We start from the raw sequence: 23,662 nt of genomic DNA, 5'->3' as shown, positions 1-23,662 counted from the left end.
TCTTCCAGCAATGATAATAAAATTTCCCTTTACAATGGCAAGTCTTCTGCAGATGTGCTGGCTCCACCAGTTTTATCCTTAACACCCGTCTATTTTGGACCATCTGTTCTTCATGCTGCTGAGAGAGGATTAGAGATTTGCTCGATATTGTCCTCAGTCATCACCAGGAGGGCAGTATTGGTGTGAAATTAGTTCCAGTTGCATCAAATTAAATACTTAAAACAATGCAACAACTATGCAACAAGCATCTTGAAGCTGTCCCAGAAACTCCAGCGGGTGCAGAATGCTGCAGCGAGGCTCCTCAAGGGGTTCCTGCCATGGGAGCATATTCACCCAGTGCTTTTCCAGTTGCGCTGGCTCCCAGTGGAGTATAGGGTCAGGTTCAAGATGCTGGTTTGGCCTTTAAAGCCCTTTGTGGCTTAGGGCCCTCGTATTTACGGGACCGCCTCTCCTGGTATGCCCCGCAGAGGACCTGAAGGTCCATGAATAACCATAGTTTAGAGGTCCCGGGCCCTAAGGAAATCAGGCTATCCTCCACCAGGGCCAGGGCCTTCTCAGTGATGGCTCCAACCTGGTGGAATGCTCTGTCCCATTAGACTAGGGCCCTTCAGGATTTAACCTCCTTCAGTCAGGCCTGTAAGACAGAGCTATTCTGCCTGGCCTTTAATTTGAATTCAGCCTGATCTTTTATTTCCCTCCCCTCCCCTTTTATGAAGATCACCCGCTCTGAGACCCCACAGCTAATTCTCCCCTGGCCTCCTCGCTGGCCCAAGTAGGACTAATTCAGCCAGCTAGCCCTGGTGATTATCTAATGCTTATTAGATAGATTTCCCCTAAATCGATTTCTGAACTTTGAATTTCATTGTTATTTATGTTTTAAAACTGTATTTTATGCTGCTTTTACAATTAAGTGTTTTAAATTTGTTGTTAGCTGCCCTGAGCCTGGTTTTTTGAACCGGGAAGGGCGGGGTATAAATAAAAAAATATTGTTTATTATTATTATTATTATTAACTTGTTACTGGAACTACATTTGAAGCATGCTATGGAACTCTTTCTGTAGATCATTTCCTGGTGAGGTTTGGACTGGCAGTGACTATCCTCCCCTGCAAGCATGGCGAACCAGTTAGGATAGTGTTCTCCCGGAGACTGATGGTATCTGATGGGATGGGATGGAATGGAAGGGTTGGCGTGTAGGTGGAAGCTGCCTGGATACATGCTCGGGCTCATAATCAGGGGAGCAGTGAAGAAATCTTATTTTGCTGCCTCCACTGCATCCTCTGGGAGACATCTATTGGAGCTGTTCCACCTGGTCAAGAGGTTGGTTACTCCTGACCAGGAGCGCAGACCTCTGGAGCATATGGTAGCTAAAGGTAAAGGTAAAGGGGCCCCTGACCATTAGGTCCAGTCGCGGATGACTCTGGGGTTGTGGCGCTCATCTCGCTTCATTGGCCGAGAGAGCCGGCGTACAGCTTCCGGGTCATGTGGCCAGCATGACTAAGCCGCTTCTGGTGAACCAGAGCAGCGCACGGAAATGCTGTTTACCTTCCCGCTGGAGCAGTACCTATTTATCTACTTGCACATGCTTTCGAACTGCAAGGTTGGCAGGAGCAGGGACTAAGTAACGGGAGCTCACCTTGTTGCGGGGATTCGAACCGCCGACCTTCTGATCGACACGCCCTAGGCTCTGTGGTTTAACCCACAGCGCCACCCACGTCCCCAATATGGTAACTAGCTGTAACTTAATGACCAGACACTTGGAGAGGATCAAGTTGCTCAGCTCTGCAGTGATTTCGACACTGCTGTTGTTACAGATAATTTGTTGCGGCTGGAGCAGATGAAGGCGTCCGGTTGTGCCGCTGCAGACGCCTTGGAAAGAGGTAGTTGCCATGAATGAATTGAATTTGCAAGTGCCCCCCACCCTCCCCATTCTGCAAGCTTTAGCTCAATCCACCCTACCCCATCAGCTTTACAAAACACCAAGCACTACTTGGTATGGAAGTATGCTAACAGCTTTGGAATGCCTTGGAATGCATGTATACTGACTTTCAACTTTATAGCTAGCATATCTGAGCAATAGCTCCCAGGAACATTGTTCTCATTTTGGGGATACAGACTCTGTTGTCCTGAATCAATAGAGCGGGTGTCCAAATGTCCCCCGTTCTATTTTTGTTTTCATAATAAATGAAAACAACAGTCATTTAAAAGAAATCACGAGACAAATCGCAAACTCCATGGTTGAGCAATGGCTTTATTAGGACTATCAAAGGGTTGCCAGAATCATGAGCAAGCTTTCAAGTTCTCCAGAATGCCTCATTAGGTTGGATGTTAAGCAATAGCAGGGAGGAGTAAAAGCTGAAAACAGCTGGCTCGAAATCTGAAGCCTGTATTTAGTCACAGCCTTAGATGGAATGTAGAAGACAGCATCTCAAGTTGGATTGGCAGTTATATCTTGCAGTGATCTTTCATATATAAAGTCCTATTTTTCTACTCTTATATAGGACAATTATATTAATGGAGTACTCTCATAAAACCAGCACAGCTCTTAACTTTTAAAGGAAGTCATTTTAAGCTTTCTAACAGCAAGTGTGTCATGTATAGGATACTTTGAAAGGTTTTGTGTTAGTTCAACAGTATTTTATTTTATTTATTGCATTGCATTGCTTTGCATTGCTATCCCACCTTTTTCTCCAATGAGTCCAAGGTGGTACACATGTTTCTCCCCCCTCCTCAATTAATCCCCACAGCAACCCTGTGAGATAGTTGAGGCTGAGAGGCAGTGACCAGACCAAGGTGACCTGTGAGTTTCATAACCAAGTGGAGATTCAAATCTCCCAGGTCCTAGTCTGACACTCTGACTACTACAACACACTGTTTTTGGGGGGGCATCAACGTCTCAATATTGAAAAGGTAAAGGTAAAGGGATCCCTGACCATTAGGTCCAGTTGTGACCGACTCTGGGATTGCGGCGCTCATCTCGCTTTACAGGCCGAGGGAGCCGGCGTACCGGGTCATGTGGCCAGCATGACTAAGCCGCTTCTGGCGAACCAGAGTAGCGCACGGAAACGCCGTTTACCTTCCCGACGGAGTGGTACCTATTTATCTACTTGCACTTTGACGTGCTTTCGAACTGCTAGGTTGGTAGGAGCAGGGACCGAGCAACGGGAGCTCACCCCGTCGCGGGGATTCGAACTGCCGACCTTCTGATCGGCAAGCCCTAGGCTTTGTGGTTTAACCCACAGCACCACCCGCATCCCTCAATATTGAAAAAGACATACACAATTGTTTCATTTTCAGAGTTTGCCTTGTTGTTGTTGTTTAGTCGTTTAGTCGTTTAGTCGTGTCCGACTCTTTGTGACCCCCTGGACCAGAGCACGCCAGGCCCTCCTGTCTTCCACTGCCTGCCGCAGTTTGTTCAAACTCATGCTGGTAGCTTCGAGAACACTGTCCAACCATCTCGTCTTCTGTCATCCCCTTCTCCTTGTGCCCTCCATCTTTCCCAGCATCAGGGTCTTTTCCAGGGAGTCATCTCGTCTCATGAGGTGGCCAAAGTACTGGAGCCTCAGCTTAAGGATCTGTCCTTCCAGTGATTTCCTTCAGAATGGAGAGGTTTGATCTTCTTGCAGTCTATGGGACTCTCAAGTGTCTCCTCCAGCACCAGAATCCAAAAGCATCAATCCTTCGCCGATCAGCCTTCTTGATGGTCCAGCTCTCACTTCCATACATCACTACTGGGAAAACCATAGCTTGAACTATATGGACCTTTGTTGGCAAGGTGATGTCTCTGCTTAGAGTCATAGAATTGTAGGAAGGGACCACGAGAGTCATCTAATCCAACTCTCTGCAGAGCAGGGATCTTTTGCCTAACATGGGGCTCAAACCCACAACCCTGTGATTAAGCATCTCAAGGTTACTGACTGAGCTAGCTCTGTCCCAAATTTTAGGTATCTGTAGTGTGGAACTACATTTACTGTTTCGGACAGGAGGCTTGCGAGTGAGTGAGTTCATCTCTGTTCGACCTGTTATTGGCAAGACATAGATGAAGTATAGAAGGCCCCTCTCCTCTCTCTGGTTCTCTACCACCAGCTGGGAAAGGCATTTTTATTTCAGAAGTCTTTTTTCCTGCTAAAGTCATTTTTACCTGCCTGATCACTGCAGTTGTTGCTTTTAAATAAAAATAATAATGTTGTGCATTTTATTTGCTATGCATTTTGTGTATTATTTATTGTTAATAATATATTTTATCACAATTCTAAATTGTTGTAGGCTCTCCGACCCGATTGTTGCAAGAGCCACCTCTTCTTTAAAGATACCCCCTCAAAAAGGGTTCTGAAAATTTCCCCACCCTGGCCCAAAAGTCACTGATATTTTCCCCTCCCTGCTTCAGGGATGGCTTGAGCACTCCCAGAAAAGTGAGGGGAATAATCTGGGCTAGCGTAAATCTGAACAAATACCTTTCAGGAATAACTCGGCAAAGACATTTCTGGAACACTAGATTACAGGGAGATTTCTCTTCAGCTTTTCCATGCGTAAAAGGAGTCTTGATAAAGATATAACATGAGGGCATGGCTGTGCAAGAGAGACTCATGTGAAAGAGAATTAGCCACCCGTGTATTGCAGTAGAAAGGAAAAAAGAATTACTTTGCTTATGCCTCAGGCTACAGGTCTAAGCTGCTGCACTTAATTTTTTGTTCTTTGTAAGAGCGGAGTACACTGCGCATTGATGTTGCTTTATACACTGGGCGCATAAAGGTGCCTCTGCCAAGAGGGATGTCAGGAAAGCCGTGGTGAAAATTGATTTGTTATAAAATAAATTAATAAATTACTCCCCGGCTTCAAAAAGGCCGGCAAAAGCAACTTGCACAAAAGTGTGACATGCATTCATGTGTATGTTCAGGTGACATAGAAATTCTGAAAAGGTCCACTGTCAGAGATTGACACTCAACCAGGGAAGAAAATGAAGAGAAATGCTCTGAACTCCTTGGAGGAGGAAGGCATGGACCTAAAGGCCACAACTTCATAGACTCATAACATTGTAGAGTTGAAAGGGACCCTGAGGATCATCTAGTCCAACCCCCTGCAACGCAGGAATAATGCTTGGCGTTACCAGCGCCATGCTCTAACCGACTGAGCTATTTGTTTGTGTATGAATGGGTGCAGCAGTTGTCTTCCAAACTAGCCATTGAGATGCTGTCCTCGTTCCCTTTTTTTGTGGAAAGCATGAATGCCTGTATTGTGGAACACATGATCTTCTGACAGATTGATAAATGGTGCTGATCACCAAGGGCATTTAGGTGTACGCATGAACAGATGTAAAAGAGGAATATGACAAACATGTTTATGATGCAGGTACACTTGTCAGGGAGCACTGCTTGGAGCACTGCTTGCCTGAAGCTGCCTTTTAGGTATAAATTCAGCGAAAGCTTGTATTAAAATTAATGTCACTAATTTTTGCATTTTTATTTTTGCTTCCCTCTGATATACACATCTTTCTGCACATTTTTTGTTGGAGAACTGCATTGCAAAATCCAGAGAGGTGCAAATTACATCAGATAGTTGCATTTTGGGTCACATATTTCTCCAGGAAGAGCACGTTGTGGAGGTTCAGTTCGGCTCACATTTTAATGTAGAACCCTCCCCCCCATCTCTACTCTGAAGTAATATGAAATAAGTTATTTCAATGAAAGAAAAAAAATGTATTTCATATTGTGGCGTTTGCCCATTCGTTTAGAGCCTGTCTGTACAGGGGGAAAAGAAAGGGTTAAAAATGTAGACCAATAGGAAAGCTGGAGGCGGGGCCTACATGTGTATAAAAGGGCTTAGCCCGAGGTTTGTTAGAGTTGCTGGTGGGTAGTTGGTTGGTTTTAGTGGGTTGGCTGGTTGGGAAAGGCAGTTGGAGAAGCAGTTGGCAGGCAGTTGGAAACAGAGAGACAGTTAGGGCAGTGGGTTCTTGAGTGAGGGGAGGTAGAAGAGATAGAGAGAGGAAAATAAGGCTAAGAAAGTAAAGAGCAACAATATTTGGAATGCCGTAAAAGTTTGTTTGTGTCTGAAATAAAATGTTGTTGTTTAGTCGTTTAGTCGTGTCCGACTTTTTGTGATCCCCTGGACCAGAACATGCCAGGCACTCCTGTCTTCCACTGCCTCCCGCAGTCGGGTCAAACTCATGCTGGTAGCTTCGAGAACACTGTCCCACCATCTCGTCTTCTGTCGTCCCCTTCTCCTTGTGCCCTCCATCTTTCCCAACATCAGGGTCTTTTCCAGGGAGTCTTCTCTTCTCATGAGGTGGCCAGAGTCTTGGAGCCTCAGCTTCAGGATCTGTCCTTCCAGTGAGCACTCAGGGCTGATTTCCTTCAGAATGGAGAGGTTTGATCTTCTTGCAGTCCATGGGACCCTCAAGAGTCTCCTCCAGCACCAGAATTCAAAAGCACCAATTCCAATCTTCTTTATTAATTGAGAACCTGACTGAGGCTGAAGTGATTTTACCGGGGAGGACCTGGTTGGTGACAGCGGATTAGTGGTGTACGGGTCAATAGTCCGTGAGACGACCGGGGGCTCCGTACAAATGCCACACACATATATAGGGCCATATAAATCAATAATCAACATTTGAATGTAGATCTGTGGTTGTAGTATGCAGTTTTCAGAGCCCGAATAACTGCTTTATCATTTCATAGCAGTGCCGGAACCTGCAAATTCATCTTGCTGCTGCGTTGAGATATTTATGCATTGGATAAATTAGCAGTCAGTGATTTTGTCTCAAAACTTTGAATCATCAGCATAGATGGGTGCAAAAGATTAAGTAACATCTTTTTATATCTGTTACAAAGATTAAAAGACTGTAGGCCCAATGTTAGCGGCTATCATTCCTCCAGTTTGTACAGTACTCCCATTTAAATTTTAACAAGTGCTTAGCAGAGGCCTTGAGAGAAATAAAGTGGCTTTCATTATGTAGGAAGCCTGCTAGATGTCTTCCATGGATCTCTCCATCTATGAATGAACCCTTTTCTTTGGATTTTGTCTGCTGTTTCCAGCAAGCCTTTCTATGATTGGAGCAAATGGGAGAGTCGGAGAGATCAATATAATTTTCCTTTATGCTGCTGGGCATTGCTGCTCTGTGTTGTCGATCTCTGTTCGGGCAACAATATATGTGGGAATTAAATTGCCTCTTCTGCACAACTATTAAAATGCCAGGAATCCTGCCTTCTTTTTCATCTGACCACTTAGTTTTCCTACTATCCGCCCCCAGTGCATCTGCAAATAACTGTTTAACTGGCTGTTTAACTGATGCCTCAAATTCAAACGGTGGTTGAATTTTCAGACATATTTATTTTAAAAAAAATAGTTTTCCAATATACCCCCAATAATAGCCAAATTATAACAATAACAATTAATTGAATTTTGCAGTGATCTTTAATATATTTTCAGACATCATTATGCCTACTCACCACAGTTTGCTGTAGCAATGGCCACAAAATTTTTAGGTTTAACTAAACTGTGTGAAACAATTTTATTAGGCCAGAAGATAAAGAACTGGTTCTTACATGGTTGCTGCAGCCAGAATGCTTTTTGCCAAATTCTGGAGATTACAAACATTACTGAAAATCAGATAATGGATTGATAAAATTCAGGATCTTGCAGTTTTGGCCAAGCTGACAAATTGAGAAGGAAGACAAAGTAAAATGGCATAAATTTACTGATTAAAGACCTGTTTTACAGCCAAATAATAATTATGGTTTTGCAATACACTAATATTTATGAAGAAGTATTATGGAAAATAGAAATAAATATGCTTATTTATCTTGAGAAATATTAGTGAAATCTGTTAATCCATGGTCTTGATTTGTTTATAGTTTGGGATATAAAGATAGAAATGATCAAATACATCCTTCTGTTAGGCTCTCGTAGTTTCTGCTCATAGATGAAGTAATTATAGTTTTGTTGCTTATGCTTTTAATTTGTTTTTGGGTTGGTTTTTTTATAAAGAAATATGTATGTTGCTGGGACAATAGCAATGAATAAAAGTGAAAATGCTGATGTTTAGAACCCAGACCATATTTCAAATCCCTAAACAGGTAGGCAAACCGCGGTTTTAACAGTGGCTTATTGGAGACCAAGTTCTATGAAGAAGTATTGAAGGAAGTGGCAATGTGATCACTGTCTTCAAATATTTGAAGGGCTTTCACATAGATGGATCAAAGCCAATTGGTTCAGATCCTAAGAAAACAATAAGATTTCATAGAATCATAGAGTTGGAAGAGACCACAAGGGCCATCGAGTCCAACCCCCTGCCAAGCAGGAAACACCATCAGAGCACTCCTGACATATGGTTGTCAAGCCTCTGCTTAAAGACCTCCAAAGAAGGAGACTCCACCACACACCTTGGCAGCAAATTCCACTGTCGAACAGCTCTTACTGTCAGGAAGTTCTTCCTAATGTTTAGGTGGAATCTTCTTTCTTGTAGTTTGGAACCATTGCTCCGTGTCCGCTTCTCTGGAGCAGCAGAAAACAACCTTTCTCCCTCCTCTATGTGACACCCTTTTATATATTTGAACATGGCTATCGTATCACCCCTTAACCTCCTCTTCTCCAGGCTAAACATGCCCAGCTCCCTTAGCCGTTCTTCATAAGGCATCGTTTCCAGGCCTTTGACCATTTTGGTTGCCCTCCTCTGGACACGTTCCAGTTTGTCAGTGTCCTTCTTGAACTGTGGTGCCCAGAACTGGACACAGTTCTCCAGGTGAGGTCTGACCAGAGCAGAATACAGTACAATTTAGACTAAGTAACGATTTTCGTGATCGTTCAAAATGCTTGATAGTAGAACAGACTGTCTCGAAAGGTTGTTCACACTCCTTTGTTAGAGGTTATTGAGCAAAGGTGGTTGGCCACTTATCAGAAATGCTGTAGTAGTGGATTTTGTGGATTGCCAGGGACTTTGACTATACAGTGGTACCTTGGTTCTCAAAATTAATCCATTCTGAAAAAGTCCGTTCCAAAAGGAGACCATTGATCCATGCAGTGAAAGCGATAAACAATGTACTGCAGTCACACAATCAATCAGTACCTGAACTGGGTTCCACACAGTCAGAAAAGCAAAACAAAAAAGCTGCAAGAACGCAAAATAAATAGCAAAAACAGACCTCAGCATAACACCTAAAACGGAAGTGAGGCACTCAAATTGGAAGAGTAACACTCAAAACGGAGCACGTTCGGCTTCTGAAAAAAGTTCGCAAAGTGGAACACTTACTTCCGGGTTTGCAATGTCCGGGTTCCAAGTTGTTTGAGTAACAAGGCATTTGAGAACCAAGGTATCACTGTATGGCCTTTGAGGTCCCTTTCAGCTCAGATTTCAAGCTTTCCGTATCTGAAGATTTTGGAAGAATATACCTCCAAATTTTACATAAGAGGTGAAATACTCTTTTTAAATTTATCTCCCAACTTCCCGCAGGAACTTCCAAGGCAGTTATACAAAAACACCAACATTTAAATTTAAGAATGACATATTAGAAATCCCAGCAACAAAATTAGAAGTAAAACCTGTGAATGGAGACATTATGGAGGATGAACTGGTAATTATTCAAAACAAACCTTTTAGACTGAGGTTTTGGGTGAATCAGGGGATTTAGCAATATTGTTGCTTTGAAACTGTCATATTGCTACGTAGTTTAGATTAGTAACTATACCTTCATAACTATTACTTTAAATTAATACTCATGGATGATTGAAGGTTTCCAAAAATGAATTTTCAAGAGCAAACATATTCTAACTTTTTAAAAAGAGCTATACCATTCCAGAAATGTGTAGTTCCAATTAAATAGTTCCTTCTAACTCTACTCTCCTAGTTCCTATGTCACAATTGTTAAACATGAACTTAAAAAATAGATTGAGAATTCTGTTTATCCAACCTTAACTGACTTCTTAAGCTAATTTTAAAATGCATATTTTTTTCGTTCCAGATGATAGTGAATCATAGATGTGATTATAATATTCATAGCTGGAGCTAAGAACTTTTCCTTTAGTTGAAACAAATACCTTTGTAGTTCTGGAGTGTTTCCTTTTTATGCCCAGATATGTGTGACGCTGAAGTTGTTGAAGATCCACTTAATTGGTTTTATAGAAGTATACAGCATTGCATTACCCCCATGTAAGTATTAGAGGATTGCACTCTCAGTCAAAGTATGGTTAGATCAATGCAACAACAACAACAACACTTTTATTATTTAAACCCTGCCCATCTGGCCAGGTTTCCCCAGCCAATCTGGGCGGCTTCCAGCATATAAAAAATCATAATAAAACATCAAGTATTAAAAACTTCCCGATACAGGGCTGCCTTCAGATGTCTTCTAAAAGTTGTGGATCTGCCCTTGAAACCACAGCTGGTACAAAGTGCTGCAACCAGAATAGCTTATGCTTTTCTGTCCGTATTATACCAGTCATATTTACATTGCACTGGCTTCAAATTTGTTCCCAGCCCAATCAAGATGCTAGTTCTCATAGCCTTAGATGACCTGGGGCCAGGGTATTTGAAGAACATCATCCTCCTGCTGTCACTTGTGATGGTCTTTAGAGGCCCTGTGCTATGTTATGCCACCAGAGAGGAGCAGTTGGTGGGACAGAGAATAGGTGGCAACACTTCATTATAAGACAGCCTACCCATACAACCTGGAGAGGTCAGGTTGACACCACCTCTGCTTTATATAGGTGGCCAGCTAAGATATTTAATGCAATTTAATATTTCAGGGTGGCTTTTAATGCTCTGGTTTTTAATTGTGTTGAGAGTTTTTTAAAACAGTAATTTAAAAAGTGGGGGCATGGGAAAAAGAAACGCACACACACAGAGAACTAAACCACATATCTAATGTACCGTGTAATTTGGTCCTTAGGCTTTGTTTGTGTGGCGAATAAGGACTAGAGGGACCTAGGGCAAAGGATGTAAGTAATAGGATGTTAAGAGAGTGGTACCCCTGTTTTGCTGCTTTGGGTGGTTTTGCATTCTCTGGGTGGATAGTCATCATGTTGCAGGTTTCCAGAAGTATAAATATTTGTGTTTTTCTTTTGCAATGCCATTAAAAAAAAATGACACTGCACAGACTATTATGTAACTTGTTGACATAGCTTTTTAAAACCTGTATATGACAGTGTTTGTTATGCCCTACAGCCAAAACAGTTAATTACTTATTCCTCCCCCTGCCTTGTTCCCTATATTTGGGCTCTCTCCAAGTCAGATTACTTATGGCTCCACTTGACCTTCAAGGTACGTTCTTATTTACCTTGTAATTGTGTTTAAAAAGATGGACTCTTTTTAGGCGGCGAGCACAATTCTCTCTCTCTCTCTCTCTCTCTCTCTCACACACACACACACACACACTATGTGTTTTGCTTGTAAGCCATATAAGGGATATTTATTGATTGGTGGCTAAAGAAATGTAATAAATAATAAAACAAAACAGATTCAAATAACCAGTTTCAATAGTAGAAGGCAGGACCCCCAAAGGAGACATTGGGAAGCAAGATCAAAGAACAAGCTGGAAGTCAGGGCTTAAGGGTAATGAAGGATACAGGAATATGCCAGAGATCATCTTCCTTAAGCAATGCTCAGCTGGACTAAGAAAAGCTGAGACTTTATATCCCTTCCTATCCAGAAAGTCTAATAGCCAGCCTAGGTGAGTACCAGCTGTGCAAGGCCTGAGACGGCTGCCAGCTGCAGATCGCATTTGCACATGGAGCCCGGCAGCACTGTGTGTCGTGCTAGCTTGAATGATGGAAAGTTTTTTGTGTGTCTCCAAGGTTTAGTGTGATTTCAGGAAGAGCCTCAACCCTTCTCCTGAATTCTGGGGGGAAAGTGTCTTTCTCTCATTTTTAAAAGCAGTTTTTAAATTTGTATACCGTCTTTCTATCTTACAATACTCAAGGCGGTTTACAAGCTGAAGAAACAAAAAATGTACAGTGGTACCTCGGGTTACAGACGTTTCAGGTTACAGACTCCGCTAACCCAGAAATAGTACCTCGGGTTCAAAACTTTGCTTCAGGATGAGAACAGAAATCGCACAGCGGCAGCAGGAGGTCCCATTAGCTAAAGTGGTACCTCAGGTTAAGAACAGTTTCAGGTTAAGAACAGACCTCCAGAACAAATTAAATTCTTAACCAGAGGTACCACTGTACATCTTATAACAATCTAATGCAATACAAAAATGTGATAATAAAACATAACTTTAAAATAGGCAACCTACATCAAAAAAGTAACATTCAACAATCTTTAGAATAGTATTAAATAATAATAACAACATATAGAAGTTAAACAGATATCCACTCAACAGTTACAATCAATAATTTACAAACTATGATCAATAAAACAACGGCAAGCCACAGTACATAAAACAATGCAATACAAATTGAGAAGCAGAGACTAGAGGGTGGGTCAAGGCAGGTGGAAGGAGGCCTTGCTTGATGGAGTCTCTCCCCTCATTGACTTTGGAAGCACTTGCAGATACCTAGGTGGTGTTTCTCGGATGTTTGGTTTGTGATCAGGGAGAGACACTTCACACCTGTAGCATGTGTGTGTGTGTGGCCTTTCTTCTCCAGAGACACGCCTGATCTCTAATGGAGACTCCTCCCTTCTCTGGGTGTGGCTGCCTCCATAACTCAAGTGGGATCCAGTTGGAGTCTTAGTATTGCTCAGGTATCAAGTCCAAGCTCCTATCCTTGCCTATACAGTGGTGCCCCGCAAGACGAACGCCTCGCAAGATGGAAAACCCGCTAGACGAAAGGGTTTTCCGTTTTGGAGGCGCTTCGTTAAACGAATTTCTCTATGGGGTTGCTTCGCAAGACGAAAAAATCTTGCGAGTTCCCGCGGGTTTTTTCCGCTCCCCCCCTTTCCTAAGCCGCTAAGCCGCTTATCAGCTGTTCCGCTGATAAGCCGCCTCTCAGCTGATCGCTAAAAGCCACTAGACCGCTAATAGCGCTAATCTGCTAAGCCGTCAATGGGCTTGCTTCGCAAGACGAAAAAACCGCTAGATGAAGAGAATCGCGGAACGGATTAATTTCGTCTTGCGAGGCACCACTGTAAAGCGTGTTCTCCATAATAGAGAGCATGTGTTGCGGTGGCGGCCAAAAAAGCCACCCCACTGTTGGGCAAATTGGCCACATGCTGTGATTCGGCAAGGAGTGTTCCTGGGGAGGATGTTATGTTGCTTTATGTTGCTAAAGTGTGTGTGGGGGGGGGTGTCAGAGGTCTTCAATACAGGGCTCGCAGCCTGGGGCCTTCTCTTGGGCTGCGTGCACCGGATTACCCGCCCACCCTCCCTGAAAAGGGGGGGGTTCGTTGTCCTCTGACCTTGCTATGCCTGCCCTGGGGTCATCTGCCTTTGGGGCAGGGGCCTGGTAGGAATTTGGTCCATTTGGCTGATTGCCTGGTGCCATTTGCTTTTTGCCTACTGCGTAGCAAATAGTCACAACTTGTAAGGTTGGCGGTTGGGCATTGGTTCAAATTGGTTGGTGGAGGGCTAAGTGGTGGTGCGGAAAGGGAATTCCGTTAAAGGAATCCAGGGGCTTGCCATTCTTTTTGTCCTTGTCCCTGGCATCGGACTTGGGCTGTGCAAGCCCCAGGGGGCATGAGGGTGAGAGATGGGGGACTGATGCCCAGCTTCATTTCCCCCCGTTATGGTTCTCCCTGACGGGCTTCCACTGGAATCCGGAGGTCAGTTCTGTCCCTGGGGCAAGGACAGATAGTCGTAACCAATGCCTAAGCAACCACTCATATGTGTATATTTAAATAAAGTTGCGGCCAAATTCATGCCAAAAACCTTAAACAGAAATTGATGTGTGAAGTGTGAGTTATTGGGGTGACCTGGGGGAGCTCGACGCGCAACACCCTTCCGCACAGGCACCAAATTAAAAAGAAGCTTTCACCAAGGGATGAGCATGCTTGAGGAACGTCAGAATATTCTGAATCCTGCATGTCTTCTCTCACCTGACCTTAAAGAGCCTGAAAGTTTTCCAAGAGTAAAAGGGAGAATGGGGGGTAACTTGCTTGCCCAGGGGCAATTCTTCCTTGCCTCCAGTGACACAGTAATTAATAATAATATTATTATTATTTATACACCACCTCTCTGGCTGGGTTTCTCCAGCCACTTTGGGCGGCTTCCAGTACATAAAAAATTGTAAAACGTTAGACATAAAAAAAAAAATATCCTGATGTAGGGCTGCCTTCAGATGTCTTCTAAAAGTCAGATAGTTGTTTATTTCCTTGACATCTGGTGGGAGGGTGTTCCACAGGGCGGGAGAAGGCCCTCTGCCTCGCTTCTTGCAGTGAGGGAACCGCCAGAAGGCCCTCGGAGCTGGACCTCAGTGTCCGGGTAGAATGATGGGGGTGGAGATGCTCCTTCAGGTATGCAGGCCCAAAGCCGTTTAAGGCTCTAAAGGTCAGCACCAACACATTGAATTGTGCTCGGGAACGTACTAGGAGCCAATGCAGATCTCTCAGGACCGGTGTTATGTGGTCTCGGCGGCCGCTCCCAGTCACCAGTCTAGCTGCCGCATTCTGGATTAGTTGTAGTTTCCAGGTCACCTTCAAAGGCAGCCCCACGTAGAGCACATTGCAGTAGTCCAAGCGGGAGATAACCAGAGCATGCACCACTCTGGCGAGACAGTCTGCCGGCAGATAGGATCTCATCCTGCGTAGCAGATGGAGCTGGTAGACAGCTGCCCTGGACGCAGAATTGACCTGCGCCTCCATGGACAGCTGTGAGTCCAGAATGATTCCCAGGCTGCGCACCTGGTCCTTCAGGGGCACAGTTACCCCATTCAGGACCAGGGAATCCTCCACACCTGCCCGCCTCCTGTCCCCCCAAAACAGTACTTCTGTCTTGTCAGGATTCAACCTCAACCTCACTGAGTTTAGTGCGCAACTCTCCCATTAAAATCTCTTGGATTTCACCCTCCTTAAACTGGCTAGGTTTTGAAAGTGCTTGAGTTTGGCTGGATCATGCCACTGCATTGAAACAGGCAAATAGTCAAATTTGGCATGACATTAAAAACAAAACAAAAACATATTTTTGCCTAGTTGGGACTGCAGCTTCAGTAACGTGATCTGGCAGGGCCTTCCTTTCTTTGAAGCCATGTGCCAGAAAGCAGTATCCAGTGTTCTGGCTTAGCTACCAGGTTTTATATTATTAAAAGAGAACATAAATTATCATTTTGTGGTCTAGAGTAATAAAAAATGCAAGTTGTCAGTTTCTTCCTTAGACTGAATTGTGAATGAAGCACGCACATTAAATTTAGTCTGAGGAAAGATGCATATATAATTTAATTTGCATATATTAAAAGCTTAGTTTCATTAATGATTTAAGATTCTCTTACATTTGGTAGCATTCTGCATTCACCCCCCCCCCCATTGAGCTGCTCAGTCTCTGGCGTAGGTAGTATTACTTATGCATTACAAAATTATAATGGTTATATTGTTGGAGCTTTCTTTCTCCCTCACTTAAAAATGACTGGTTTTGGGTCTTATTAAGCAGGATGAAGTTAGCATTCTGCAAGCAATTTTAAGGAGCATGCTGGGATGTCAGCTAGTTAAATAAATATAAATGAAGGACTATGTATATGTGTTTCTATCTGTGCATTGGATTGCCAACATCGTGCCCGGTGGGCGCACATATGGCCACAATGAGGGACGCAGGTGGTGCTGTGGGTTAAACCACAGAGCCTAGGATTTGCTGATCAGAAGGTCGGCGGTTCGAATCCCTGCGACGGGGTGAGCTCCCGTTGCTAACTCCCTGCTCCTGTCAACCTAGCAGTATGAAAGCACGTCAAAGTGCAAGTAGATAAATAGGTACCGCTCTGGCGGGAAGGTAAACGGCGCTTCCATGCGCTGCTCTGGTTCACCAGAAGCGGCTTAGCCATGCTGGCCACATGACCCGGAAGCTGTACGCTGGCTCCCTCGGCCAGTAAAGTGAGATGAGCGCCGCAACCCCAGAGTCAGCCATGACTGGACCTAATGGTCAGGGGTCCCTTTACCTTACCTTTATGGCCACAATGGTGTGTCCCAGAGGCTCCTGGGTTCCCTTCTTCCCTCCTCCCTCTGTTAAATTCGACTTCTGTTGACTTGCATGTCAAACATTTGTACTTCTAAATGTTCAAAAACTTTAAACACAGAATAGGAAGTTAGACCCACATAAGAGTAGGAACTCCTGTCTTTGGTGGTGAATTTTATTTTTATTTTTAAAACATTTGCACACCCACTGGATCAAAAAAAAAATAAGCCCCAAATATGGAACAACCCTCCCCCTGTCCCACCCCCTCCCAATGACCACTTGGTGAATATAGCCTGAAACGAAAAAAACATGTATGACATGCTTATGACTACACAGAAGAAAGCTCAAATTGTTGGATTGTCTTCCATAGAAAATCATGGTTTATCCCAGAGCTGAAAAAAGGATTGCGACATACTTAGCTCTGTTTATTTGCTTTCACTTAATGGATGCCAGACTGCAAAGAACTCCTTTAGTTGAGTTTCTCTTCTCCTTTGCCAGGTTTTATGGTGAAATTCAATTTTCGTGCCATAACGATGTTCTATAGTCTATGTCACCATGTACCAAAGGCTAAAGTAGAATCTGCCAGTTAGCAGTTTTTGACACTCTCCAATCTAACTGCCAACGGCAAAAAAATAATAATTAAAGACTTGTATGTTGTATCTTCATTTTAGCGAGAAGTGTTGAACGCAGAGATAGATGTATGTTCTGTTTTGTGACGCTTGCTGTTTCTTTGAAAATCACAGACCAGTAAGAAAACACTACAGGACGGTTCCAACACATGTTTGCGTAAGACTGCTGTACCTCAAATCCCCTCCAACAGTTGTATGCTTTAGAGCCAGATGTGTGCACTAAATGCAAGGGCAAATAAACTAAACTAAAAGCAGATAAATCCATTTTAAAGAACACTCCCTGGCCATTTCAGAAGTGGGTATGACTAGTTCCAGATACTTGACTGTGCCTCATCTGAAATGACTTGATCTATGTCTTGTTCCCAAACTCCCTCTAATGAGGAGAACGAGTTTGTTGTTTTATCGTTCAATAAAGAGCATATCTTTGAAACTAATACTTTTGTACTGTGTTCATATTCCAAAATTAAGTGCTCAAAACCAGTTAAGTCCCTTTGCACAGATTTATTTATTGATGTTTCCGTAATGAAATTATGTGCTTAGTGAAGTTTGAGCCAATTGATGTGCAGGCCTTGCAATTTATTGACTCATTTCTCTATAGATAGGGGTTGCCAGTATTCAAAAAAGTCTCATGAACTGTGAAACCCTCTGCTAGACCAGTCGTTAAACTGAACCAGCTTGTTCCAACAGTAGAAGTTTAATCCCAGTGGAAGCAATGGAGACATATCTTTCATGAGTTTCTATCTCCATTTCTTTCAGACCGGAAGAGTAGCCTTTGCTTAATGATTATCATACGGAATTATTGCTGGCCTAACACAAGAATTTCACGTTTTGACTTGTCTATTTTAGCAATTTCCATGTTTAGCTATGGGCTATTAATATCATCAGGTACACAGGATATTATATTATGTAGCTGGAAAACTTCATAGTATGTCAAAAGACTTTTAGAAGACATCTGAAGGCAGCCCTGTTTAGGGAAGCTTTTAATGTTTGATGTATTACAGTATTTTAATATTTTTTTGGAAGCCGCCCAGAGTGGCTGGGGAAGCCCAGCCAGATGGGTGGGGTATAAATAAGAAGTTGTTTTTGTTGTTGTTGTTCTCACCAACCTGGCTGCTTGGCATGTTTGTAGTGTATCATGCCTGGGAGTTGAGCCCTCACACTTGGTTGGTTGGCATCTGCCTGCCTTGGGAGACAATGGAGGAGTGTTCCTTCAGGGGTGAAGTCAGATTGTTGGAGAGTTACAGCACCTGCTGTGGCTGTAGAGACCAATATGGGAGAGACATGTTTTGTTGCAGCTGGGGCAGAAGAAGGCATCTGGTTGTGCTGCTATAGATGCCTCATGGCATTTCTTCTCTCTGCGCTCCTCCCAGCAGTCCTTCTTCCTCTGCTCCCTGCTGTGGATATACCACCTGACTGTCTCCGGGCTCTGTAGTCATCTGCAAGGGATTGCAGTCTTCGTGCCACGTTTGCAGATATCTTTGTAACACAGAGTTGGTCTGCCAATGGGCCATGGGCCTGAAACCAGGCCTCACGTGAAAATGTATATATTTAGAAAACATTTTTGCCAATTTAAAGTATTTTAGTTGGTAGGATTTAAAAGGGGGGGGGGAATGATTTTGGGGAGAAGGATAATTGTAGAAAAATTTATTCAACCTTATCCAAAGTTTGCGATTTCCATCTATTTAGTTCCTTTTTACAAAGTATACATGTGATGCAAAGATTCAGCTGCAATAGTTCCTTTAGATTTTTGGGAATCGTTACCCCCAGTTAACAAACTGTTTTGTTGTACAGTGGAAAGACATATTTACTCTGTTATTGTCTCTGTTGCCCTGGTGGGATATTTACACGTAAAATACCACAGTTGCTGTAATTTTTAAACTACAGTCTTTCCAGAGCCTTCTATCTCATTGACTAGGGCAGGAATGGTCTTCAGAGCATCTGTTGTCAGTATTGCTATGTCAACTGCAGGTAAAAAAATCTTTATGTTCCTGCTTGTTTACCATTATGCCTGGTGTCTATTTTTATGGATGATGTATGCCAAAGATTCTAGAGAAGCAACCAAAAGTGAGGGGGACAGGGGGCATCCTATAAGTCTCAAAGCCACAGTAGTCATATCCATTTACCTCAAACCTTCATTGTAGTTGGGTTATATGGGGAGAGGGCGAGAGAGTGCTTGAATAAGCTATGTAAAACAGATACTGGGAGTTTGATGTATAATGGTCTTGACTACAAACTGTAATAACAATACAATACAATACAATACAATTTTAAAAAGCAGTTGCCAAGGTTCAATCTAAGTGGTCAAAAGCTGTGTGGGCATCCAGTGACATGATGCCCAGTGGTTTGTGTTATATCTAACTGTAGTGCGTGATGCTTTGTTGTTGTTGTTTAGTCATTTAGTCGTGTCCGGCTCTTCGTGACCCCCTGGACCAGAGCACGCCAGGCACTCCTGTCTTCCACTGCCTCCCTCATGCTGGTCACTTCAAGAACACTGTCCCACCATCTCATCCTCTGTCGTCCCCTTCTCCTTGGGCCCTCCATCTTTCTCAACATCAGGGTCTTTTCCAGAGAGTCTTCTCTTCTCATGAGGTGGCCAAAGTTTTGGAGCCTCAGCTTCAGGATCTGTCCTTCCGGTGAGCACTCAGGGCTGATTTCCTTCAGAATGGAGAGGTTTGATCTTCTTGCAGTCCATGGGACTCTCAAGAGTCTCCTCCAGCACCAGAATTCAAAAGCATCCATTCTTCGGCGATCAGCCTTCTTTATGGTCCAGCTCTCACTTCCATACATCACTACTGGGAAAACCATAGCTTTTACTATACGGACCTTTGTTGGCAATGTGATGTCTCTGCTTTTTAAGATACTGTGTGATGCTTAGTATCATCCTAATAGAACTTGTGCAGTTCATTAACTTTGCTTAATTTTAAAAAGATCAAACATGCCTATATGTTTGGAACAGGGGTGAAAATTCGCTTGGACACCAGATACCTTGTGAAGTTTTGGATGAAACTGAAACAGAAGGAGATACAATAAAAACAGTGGTTGGACATAGGGTGAAGTTGAGAATGTAAGAATAACTTGGAAAACGACAAGGAAGTTGTAGTTACAACCCAAACAAAATGCTACGCTTGTCCAAAGGAATGTCAGAATATCTGCAGGTGTTTACGGAGAGCAACCAGTTAGTGAATACGATTTGTGATGAACCCGATAAAGGAGGAGGAGAAGGATGCGGTGTTGCATGTAACAGGTGGATTAAAAAGAAGAAAACTGAGCAAGGTGGAATCTCTTCATGAATGGCACCTCTTCATAAACGGCCAGATTCTCCAGGTAATGTTGGTGATACAGTAAGACTTCATATATCAGATGTTGATTGGAGCAGAACTAGTACAAGAGGTATTGTGGTATTGATCATGTCAGTTGAAGATGGACAGTGCTATCAACTAGGCACCAAAGGGGGAAAGCCGAAGCACCTTTTCAGTTGGAACAACTTTCCATTTCTTTCTTGAAAATGCATTAGCAGTTTGTAGAAGTAGCTCCTGTCAGACGAGTTCTGAGAGAAATAGCAACGCTGCAGTCATTGACTTGTGGACAGGGTTATCAGCAGTGGCACTCGAAAGCAAAGGACTTGACAAACATGCATAAATGCTTGGCTATGAATGCGCTGTCCACCTCAGAATATGTCACAGTGGCTGTTGCAACTTACCAGTAAAGGATATCTTGTCAGGGAAGAGAACAGCAAACACATGGAACTGGCGGAAATGACTGGCAGAATCCAAGACCAGGGAGAAGAGTCGGTGGAGGAAGATTGGAAGAAATTTAAATACTATCTACAGAAACATTGTAAAATTAATGAATGTTAGAAGGATGTTGGAATGAAGTTATGTGGTTTTAGCAGAAATGTTATAAGGGTTTAGGAAAAAATAGATTTTTAATTGGTGAAAGGAGGGAAAGTAAAGTTACATTATATTAAGATAAATTACAGAACAAAAAGTGGAAAAGATGGAAAGGATTTGCTGAAATAGTTAACTGAACTAGAATACAAAAAAGGGAGGTGTGAGGAGGTCAAGGAAACAAGCAAATGAAAGACAAGTTATGGGAAGATTAGCTGTGGTTTTTTTTTTTCCTTCTTCCTCTTCTTTTTTTTTCTTACTGTGATGCGTTGTTTTGTTCTTGTTTGATATGGTGTTTTTACTTTTTCTTTTTGTAACCAATTTTTTTTTAATAAATATTATTTTTTTAAAAAAGAGAACAGGGTGCAAACCATCATCATCAATTGGAAGTGACATTCATTACTGCACTCATATGCATTCTGTGTTCAGGCATATAATTTCATAACAGTTTAAATCTGAACAATTATAACATGTTGACCTGTTAAATAACTTAGGCAGCAAACCTGTAACCACTTAGCTGCACCTCTGAGTAGACATGTGTAGGATTGCACCGTTAGTCTTGTTTATTTAAGAAAATCTCTTGTTACGTGCACCTGCGTATTTTTGGGATACAAACGTGGCAAACCTGGAAGTATACTTCTGGGTTTTCGCAGCTCACACATGCGCAGAAGCGGTGCCTCTACTTACGGACTTTTCGGGTTGTGGACAGACCCCTGGAACGAATTAAGTTTGTATCTGGAGGGTCCACTGTATTAAAAGAAAAAAATCCTGAGTTGTATCCAATGGTATTACTCCTTTGATAGTAAGGCAGAATAGGAACTGTGTTCGAAACATACATGATGCTAGGATGGGGGAGGTATGGGCTGTGTCAGAGAGAGGGTGGTTGTGGTATTATTCAGTTCTGCATATAAGACATGCCATTTGTCCAAAAAAAACCACCTACCCTTTTACTGTAAGAGTGTGTGGACAGGTGATTGCTGCTCAGTAGTGCGACACATACTCACATTGAATAAATGCAAGCATTAATTGGTGATGAACTGAACATTTTGACTTATGAATGCATAGAAAATTTAATACTTTAATAGGTCTTCTTCTTTGGCGATCACTCGTAGCCAAGTAAGATTGTCTTCCATAAACACGGTTTTAACAATGAGTCTGTGACTGTGGAGGCCAGTTCTGGATCCACACGTCCTTCCACAGTGGGGACATTGGTTTCCGGGCGGGAGTTGATCACAGTGTGGATTTACCAAGCATGCCTTCCTCTTCGCATGTTTCTCCCTTGCATCCTGAGTTTGAGTGTCTTCAGAGCCCAGGACACCTTTGGTGAAGGCTGTTCTCGATTTGACACTTCTGGTGGGATGTACACATCTTGAAATGACATATGTTAGAAAAACAAAATCAAAATACTTAAGAGTGTAGAAGTAAAATGCTGGCTTAAGAAAGAAAGAAAAGGTGCTTGGAATAAAATTTATTCCAGGCCAAATGTGTTTTGGAAGAAACATTTCTGCAGAACTACATTTTTAGCGGAGATTCTCACCAAATGCCTGGGACACTTGCAGCAGGAGTTGTCTGCCGTTGATGCTTCCCCTGTTTTGTGCTTGTCTTTTCTATAAGTAGTGTACCATGGTAACCAGGAGATCAACTTTTAGGATAATTATAGATCTGAAAACACTGTGTAGCATTATTAATATGGTATAAGTAGTGTTATAGCATTTGCCACGTCTACTGTAATCTATTTATTTTAAGCATTTTAAACCCACTCTTTTAGTCAAGGCTTCCAGAGCAGCTTACAAAAACTCGTAGATTCCCTTCCTTCAGGCTTGCATCTAAAGGACATGGTGCATAAGGGAAAAAGGGGAGTTAAGGAGATTCAGGCATTCTTTCTTAACAGTTGTTACACTGACCCGCTGGTCCTCGAGCTGCTTCACCACATCTTTCAAGGAGTCTGTGGGTTCATTCAGAGGGTGTGGTTTCCCAGAGCTCTGCAGAGGGCTCCGGCTCTTGCAAGACAGAGGTGTTTTGTCTACAGCCAAGGGGTCCCATGGCCCCTGAGAAGCCCTGTCTAAGGAGTCGCCAGTGTGGTTGTTGTGGCCTGCGGAAGCGTTGAGCTGGGTTGGAGCAGGTTTGAAACATGGGAGTGTCGGTGGGGAAGCTTTGGATAGAGTTTGTGCTCTCGTCCAGGCTGGTGGTGTGCAGCAGGTGACTGCGGAGAGGGCTGCGTTGTGAGGAGCTGCTGGTGCTGTTCTGGGCCAGGCTCCTGTTGCTCTTGGACAGCTTCTGGCCTTTGACTGATGACCGCCTTGGCATGCACAACAGGCTTTTCCATGATACCACCTTGAAGGCAGAGGATCTGTTCCGACACTTGTCGAAGCGTCCACGTTCAGGCAATGAGCTCTTGGAGAAATCAGCTGCCTGTTGATGGTCCTGAAAATACCGCTCGGGGGACTGGTTCTCCTGGTCACTCTCATAGTCCCTTTTAAAGCCACCTCCAGATGACTGGTGCTTCTTCTCGACCCGGGTGTCCCACTTGCCCCAATGGAAGTAGCCAAAAACTCCACACTGTGACGTTCCTTTCCGGAGCAGCCCTGTGGCTGACGCATGCCATGCAGACCTCCTGGAGAAGTTTCTAGCCCTTTTAGCTATCAGCATAAGCTTGAAAGTGTTTACAATTCCTGGTAAAATATCAGAAGCCAGAAGTGGGGATGGAGCAGCGTTTTCAATGGCGAGAACTTCAGTTCAGTGATGTGATTTGGCACGTTACTCCTCCCTGTGACTAGCAGCAGCAGAATAAATTAGGAAAGTAAGAAAATATATGGAAATATACCTGATTTGCATAATGATTGCATACTAGTCAGTAGTAGCGCAACAAAAAGCATTTATCACTACTCCAGGCCATTCTCGTGCAGTTTTTCAGAAGATATTTTGATGAAATTCTTAAATTCTTTGCTCAAAATATTTTGTACTGTAATATTGGGATGGTGTGGCTGTTTACCACCTCTATATATTTCTTCATGCATGAATGCCGTTCCATAGGCAGGCTAACGTTGTGTTATCCACTGGTTGATTTCTGCAACGTGGGGGTGGCTTTGGTAGTCTTTGGCTGGCTTCCGCTGTGGGAAA

General features: G+C 43.2%; 1 protein-coding gene and 1 long non-coding RNA gene across 11 annotated transcripts in view; one reads left to right on the top strand and one right to left on the bottom strand.

The window, feature by feature from the left end:
* The window catches only part of ADGRL3 (adhesion G protein-coupled receptor L3), a 563,586-nt gene that overhangs the window by 26,601 nt on the left and 513,323 nt on the right, over nt 1-23,662 (top strand). The window lies entirely within an intron of this gene.
* LOC307206907 overlaps nt 1-23,662 on the bottom strand; it is a 278,190-nt gene that overhangs the window by 138,693 nt on the left and 115,835 nt on the right. The gene's annotated exons all lie outside the window — the stretch shown is intronic.

The sequence above is a fragment of the Podarcis cretensis genome (assembly GCF_951804945.1).
Source record: "Podarcis cretensis genome assembly, chromosome: 17".
Taxonomy (NCBI): Eukaryota; Metazoa; Chordata; class Lepidosauria; order Squamata; family Lacertidae; genus Podarcis; species Podarcis cretensis.
This window is presented reverse-complemented; position numbering and strand designations above follow the sequence as displayed.